Here is a 7,979-nt window from a genome sequence, read left to right as displayed (position 1 = left end):
AGAAATAAACACAAATATCCTGCAAGAGACACATCCGCATTTAATAAATATTCATTCATATTTCTCGGATCCCGTTCTTTTTATTTTCATTTATTATTTTATGTAGCTTAATATAATTTAGCCTAATATAATTTATTATTAATATTATTATCACTAGTGATTTTTTTCTTGCACTCTTTAATCTTTTTTTTTTCTAGCGTTTCAGAATTAATTCTTGCTATTCAAGTCAGGCTAAATGATAGGCTACATATTCTATAACTGTTTTCATGTGTCTTTACTTATTGATTTCATGCATATATTTTATTTTCAAAGTTGTTGTCATGTCAAGGAATAAAGAACCTCTCATCCTACCAAAAGATGGCGCTGTAAATGTAATTATGTCATTGCAAACTCTATGGCAACTCTACACTTTAATACATACTCTAACACTGCCTGAAGTGCCACCTGAAATTTCATATTGTAAACTTTTAAAAATATATAAATTATTAAATGACTAATTTTTGCTAGGGCAATATAATATCGCTGTAATGCATTATATTTTATTTTTAGTTGAACGCATTTTATTTTATAATACCTATTTTCATTCATCAATTATCAAAAAAATAAATTTCTCTTCAAAGTGAGTTTCCTTGTCAAAATAAAAGTTTATGTTTACATAATATATGTGTGTGTACTGTGTATATTTATTATGCATATATAAATACAAACACATGCATGTATTTTCAGACAAATATGTTTATGGATCATTCCTGGGATTCGGTAATATTTCAGTCCCTCAAAGTTTCTAAAGTGGTGGTTCACCGAAATGAATTGTTAGAAGCTTTTCACAAAACTTTGGGATGCCCATTATAATGAACACAACTAATTATTGTATTTGAATATTTTTTTTAGCATAAAACAATGTCTTATATCTATCTTAAACCAAGCATTTTGTCAGGTCCCTGAGGCGTTTCGCTGATTCTATACTTAGAAAAGTATTAACAAAATATGCATGTCTGTGATTTTTTGCAACAATTTAAGTATTTATTTGTGTTTCTTTCTTGTAAAAAATATTTTTCCAAAAAAATGCAAAATATTTTATAAAAAAGTAGACTTTAAAGTTATGTCCCTCAGTCTGAACTCAACCCCGTCACACTAACCATTCTACACCCATAATACTTTAGACTCCACTCATATGGGACATCATTTACCAGAAATGACATCATTCAGGTCTCTTTAATAGTAGTGCAGAAAATAGTGTCATACGTTTTATTCATATTTTTTGAGGCATGTTATAGTCAGGGAGGGTACTGTCAAGCTTAACAACTCAACCCCGTCACATAAAATTAAGATGGAAAATGATTACTTTTTCAACATTTTATTTTAATCCATAAGTATATACAATGTACTTATTTTATTGCTGCCAAATATGGTCTACTCTCCTAAACTGTCACAAACATATGTATTTCTCATTGTTACGGGGTTGTAAACTTATGACAGGGTTGAGTTATTTGCTTCATTTATTAATAATTTTAATGGACAAAATATTAAATAGTCATGGTTTCAGTAAATATATATACTCCAAAATCATGACAACTCATATTTTTGTTTTAAATAGAATTTTTGATGTAATATGTCCATAGAAACGTTGACAAGCATCATACATCAGAAATTGCATCCAGATTTTCAGCAGAAAGACAATGTTGGGCAATGCATGCAGATATGTTGACTCAGAAACAAGGGGACAATATGAGAGAGAAACAAAACCAAAAATTACAATTTAAGGCAATGTATCTCTTCAAATGTGTTGCAGTCTTCAACCCCATCACACCTTGTCACATTAATATTTTTAGAAAAATATAGGGAAGACAATGAAGAACAAAAGTATTTCTTGCTGATTACTATCTTACATGATAAGGGCTAAAATAATAAAATTGTGTTTTTAGTTAAAATTTTAAATTACAAATATTTTTTAGAAAAATAAAGAGACCGTAGACACACAATTCGTGTATTTTTAGCTTCAGTCCTATACAAATGTGAAAATTATGATATTTTTTTTATCATTAAATTGTTATCAGGGACACATGAACAGTATGTACATGATTGTTTTATAATAATTTCTGTGTAAAATCCTTTTAAAACCAACCACATTTTGTCTGTCACGGCGTTGAGAAAAAGAAAAGGTGTCTAAAGCTGAAAATAATGAAAAAGTCTTTAATGCCTGAGGTGGGAAAATATGATTTTTTGGAGGTTTGATATGTGCCTAATGATGTGGGGTATTTAGAGTTTGAATCACATGTAGCTGAAATACATGTATATTCCAAGTTGAAATGTTACCGAATCCCAGGAATGACCCTTATATAGTTATATATAATATACATTATATGAATATAAATATATACATGTAAATATATACTGTATGTGTGTGTATTTATATATACATAATAAATAAACACAATACACACATATATTATGTAAACAAAAACTTTTATTTTGAATAATCATGATTAACCTAAAAAGTCTTTATAATGCTTATTTTTCGAGACTGACAGCCCCAGTCCCCATTCACTTTCATTAAATGGAAAAGGGCAGTCTGGACATACTGTTAAACATCTCTTTTTTTGAAAGTCATAAGGGTTTGGAATGATATGCGGATGAGTAGAAGATGACAGAACTATCCTTTTTAAGGTTATGACTAGGTCTTACGTGAAATCTTAGCACACAAGGTTGATGCCCTTTAGACATTTACCTTGTGCGAATACTGTACAAATCAATACACATCTCTCTGATTCCAGACACGCCGTCTCCTGTCTTCTCCTGAGCGATGTGCTCGGTGCCTGAGGACTCAGACTTACCTGTAAGTGCACATCTGGCCCACCTGACAATTACAAATGGTGTCTCCTTTCATTGGCATCATTGAAATCACAGGAGAGCAGACGTGAAGTATGTGGAAGGAGAAAGAGTTGTTCTGAATAATACATGAATTCTGTTTGGCCTCCTTGATGACAAATAAACCAGGAACACCAATGTCACCAACCACCAACAGATGGCAGCACCATACAAAGGCCAAGAAAACTGTGGTGAAAGAGTGACGTAAGTACACAGCTTGCACAGCACATTTAATAAATGTTCTGTGAAGGGTGGTTTCTAACCTCTAGAAAATTATCTGCTGCATTAGGTCAAACAAAATTTTATATATATATATACACCCTATGACCAACATTTGGAACATATTTAATACAGATATGATTTGGGTGATTTTGTGGTTTTACATTTACATTTATTCATTTAGCTTTTATCCAAAGCGACTTACAATTGCTATATATGTCAGAGGTCGCACGCCTCTGGAGCAACTAGGGGTTAAGTGTCTTGCTCAGGGACACATTGGTGTCTCACAGTGGATTCGAACCCGGGTCTCCCACACCAAAGGCATGTGTCTTATCCACTGCGCCATCACCACCCCATTTCTAGCAAAAACATCAAATACGAAGCAAAATAAATGCATTTTCATGAAAAATTACATGTAAATAATAATAATAATAATAATAAAACAAACCAATGCCAGAATGGGTAACAGGGCTGCAAATGTTGCCTAAATTAAGCCGTCACTCATTGGGGGCAGCTACATTTTTGGCAAAATAATGTTTTTTGGTTGTTGATAAATGTATTTACTATAAAAGTAAAGTAAAATATTATTTCAATATATTGTGTAACATAGTTGAATAGTTTGTGTAAAAATTGAGAAAATATAATGAGATAATTTGCTCGTCTTCAAAAGGTGAAAATGATGTTACTTTGATGTCTAAATTCCAAAGAATATTTAATAAAAAAAATAATAATGTTTAATTACATTTTTTTAATAATTTAGATTTATTTTAATGCAATTATTATGGCCAGAATAATCAAAATGTTATGTTACATACAGTCAAGGAGGTCAAGACCCTCATTTAAAGTCTAAATTTTAAATAATGTTACATTTTTGTAAATTAGAGACAAATCTTTTTACTTGAATTTAAGTTTAATTAAAATTAGTTAATAAATGAAATATTTGGTGCAAAATAGTACATACAAAAAACACAAATATATTTTTACTTATTTTACTAATTATTTTTACTAATATTTCTGGCAAAGGTTTATAAGTTTATATATTAGTGCTGTCAAACGATTAATCGTGATACAAAATAATAGTTTTTGTTTAGATAATATATATATGCTGTGTTCATTTATTATGCATTTATAAATACACACCCATGCATGTATATAATGTATTTAAAAATATATGTTACGTTTATATATTAAATATATTTATTTAATATAAATTACATGAATATAAATATTATATATATATATATATATATATATATATATATATATATATGCTGTCTCACGATTAATCACGATATATTAATCATATTAATTACACACACACACACACACACATACATATATATATATATATATATATATATATATATATATATATATATGTGTGTGTGTGTGTGTGTGTGTGTGTGAGTGTACAAAAAATTAGAATATCATGAAAAAGGTCAATATTTTTAGTCACTCATTTCAGAAAGTGAAACCCATATATTATATAGATTCATTACACATAGAGTGAAATATTTCAAGCCTTTATTTCTTGAAATTGTGATGATTATGGCTTACAGATAACGAAAACCCAAAATTCAGTGTCTCAGAAAATTAGAATATTACATAAGATCATCTGGGAACAATCGGCTTCAGTGGAACGTGTCACTCTCATATCTAATAGCTTATAATAACACACATTTCTTGCACTCAGACAAAAACCTCCACTGTGTTGATTAGGCAGAGTTAAATATGATTTACTGAATTATGACATAATGCATTATTATTCTTTGAAAAGAAACCCAGTAACATTTGAAGCAGGTTTTGAAGAGCCTTTTAAAACCTGCTTATGAAGCTAATTATAACTAATCTTCTTGTTGCACATACACTAAAAGAAACCAAGGGGATCACATCTGATCTGACTGGGTGGGGTAGAGAGTGATGAGCAGAATTACTAATAATTATATAATGAGAACAGCAAGAAGAATAGAAAGAATATTTGATGCAATGTAATAATAATAATAATTTAAAAAATAAACAAATGTTATTTTACTAATATATCTGCCTAGACTTTATAATAACTAGTAAGAAATATAAATTATTATTTCTAATAATATTAGAAATGTAGAAAAATGCAACAATTTAATAAAAGAAAACTACAAAATTAAATAAGTGATTTAGTACACTATGTACTCAAAAGTTACTAAAAATATTTGAAAACAACAAGGATGTTTCATATTTTGAATTTGAATAGTTACTAATCTCATGGTTTATATATTTTAATTTATATAACAAAAAACTACTAAGAAACATAAATATGAACATGAGTGCCACACAGGGAATTCTGGAAATCAAATATATAAATTACAAGATTTAAATTTACTGTAAATTATAAGATGATTTTTTTTTTACTTCCAAAAACTGTACATTTAACAGTATTTTACTGTAAAATTACACAACATGTAAGGTTAGATCTATTAGAGTGTTTCCCTGTATATAGTAAGGACATTTATTATTACCAGTTAATAGGTTTTACTGTAGCATTTTTACAGTCATCAGTTATCTTTTTTTAGAAATTAATAGTAAATTGACAAATAGTTACAACTTGCATACACACACACACACACACACTGTAAAACATATTTTTTGAAGTTGTAATTATAAGTATTTCATATTTGAATGTACATGAAATACTGACCTGTTATCAAATATTTGTTAATAGTTTCTCTTTGAACCCATTTAGCAGTGAGAATGAAATCTGGTAGCCACAGCATTCATGTTAAAAGCTTTGATGGTGATGTGAGGGGGGAAGACAGGAGGGTCTTTTGTGTCGACTGCATGTCATCATGCGCTCATCGTCAGCTGGGCTTCCGTAATCATGATCCCTCAGAACACGCAGTCCAAACACTGCCTCACTCGACTTACTCAACAAACATCTGATTACGTGTATGAATCACCCACACCCCACTTCGTATGCCTTCATTTGTTTGTACAAAGTAAAATTTGTTCTATTAACATATTACACAGACCAAAATGCGCAGATGCCCACAGTTTCTCATTCTCTGCGCTCACATTCGAAAGCAAGACGAGGAATGAAAGAAAAATCCCCAAGCCGAGTGAGCACAGAATGGTATTCTCGAGTGGGAAGTGGGGAATTTTTCCTCCTATTCCCAATGGATTTAGTGTTCCTGGTCATATGGAGGGCCTTTCTTACCACTGGCTTTCACCTTGACCCCGCAGCTCTGTGTGTACTGTATGTGGGCGGCTGGGTTTGGACTCAGGTTGTTATACCACCTTCTCTTCTTTCACAGGGGCAGATAAAGACAGGTCTTTATTGAGGAGAACAATGGTGAGGAGTTACAGCACAAGAGACCTCCAAAGCATGTGCAGTATATGCAGAACTGCAACAAAGGTCAGGCATGCAGATCCCACTGTACGTCTCAGATCAGTTCTTCGCAACTGCTTTTTTTTTTCAATCTGTCAAAATTATACATTTTGCTATAATTTAAAGGAATAATTCACGCAAAAAGTGAAATTAGCTGAAAATGTACTCACCCTCAGGCCGTCCAAGATGTAGAACAGATTTGAAGTAATTTAGTATTACGTCACTATTTTGTCCAGAAGCAATGGTTTGAAGTTAAATGCCTTGATGGAATTGTTTCTTAGAAATATGCAGCTTTTTGCTTCACAAGATGTTAACTGGAGTGGTGTGGATTATTATTTTATTTTTATTTTTTTATCAGCTGTTTGGAATCTCATTCTGACGGCACCCATTCACTACAGAGGATCCATTGGTGAGCAAGTGATGTAATGCTACATTTCTCCAAATCTGTTTTGATTAAGAAACACACTCTTCCAAATCTTGTATGGCTTGTGGTTGAGTAAAATTTCAGTAAATTTTCATTTTTTGGGTGAACTATTCCTTTAACGATGCACAGTTATATGGTTTCTTGCATCTTGCATTTACTATGTTTTCCCCTGCCTCCCCAATTTATTTTACCATATTTGCGAGCCATTTTTTCATATATATATATATATATATATATATATATATATAATACAAATTCAAACATCTACTGTATAAACTGAAATCTGCTTGAAGATGTAGCTTTCTTGTGAATGACTGAATTAACATTGAGCTGTATAGCCACGGTTTCCAAGAACTGCTTCATATCTGTGTTGCATGGAGTCTGGCACCTGAAAACAGGTATTTCAGCCCAGGACGATTGCACTACATACCACAATTCCTCTGCATTTCTTGGTTTTGCCTCAGAAACAGCATTTTTGATGTTACCCCACAAGTTTTCTATTGGATTACGGTCTGGAGATTGGGCTGGCCACTCCATAAGATTAATCTTGTTGGTGTGGAACCAAGATGCTGCTGGCTTACTGGTGTGTTTGGGGTTGTTGTCTTGTTGAAACACCCATTTCAAGGGGATTTCCTCTTTGGCATAAGGCAACATAACTTCTTTAAGTACTTCAATGTACTCAAATTGAACCATGATCCCTGGAATGCGATAAATAGGCCCGAAGCGTAGAATGAGAAACATGTCCATATCATGATGCTTGCGCCACCATGCTTCACTGTCTTCACAGTGTACTGTGGCTTGAATTAAGTGTTTGGGGGTTGTCTGACAAACTGTCTGCAGCCCCTAGACCCAAAAATTACAATCTTGCTTCATCAGTCCACAAAATATTGCACCATTTCTCTTTAGGCCAATCAATGTGTTCTTTGGCAAATTTCAACAATGGGACTTTGCGGGTGCTTCTTGCCGATAGCTTGGCTTCAAACAGGCATCTTATAATTGTTACAGTACTCACAGGTAACTTTAGACTTTCTTTGATCACCCTGGAGCTGATCATTGGCTGAGCCTTTGCCATTTTGGCTATTCTTCGATCCATTCGAATGGTAG

Source organism: Barbus barbus (genome assembly GCF_936440315.1).
Source record: "Barbus barbus genome assembly, chromosome: 50".
Classification (NCBI taxonomy): Eukaryota; Metazoa; Chordata; class Actinopteri; order Cypriniformes; family Cyprinidae; genus Barbus; species Barbus barbus.
This window is presented reverse-complemented; position numbering follows the sequence as displayed.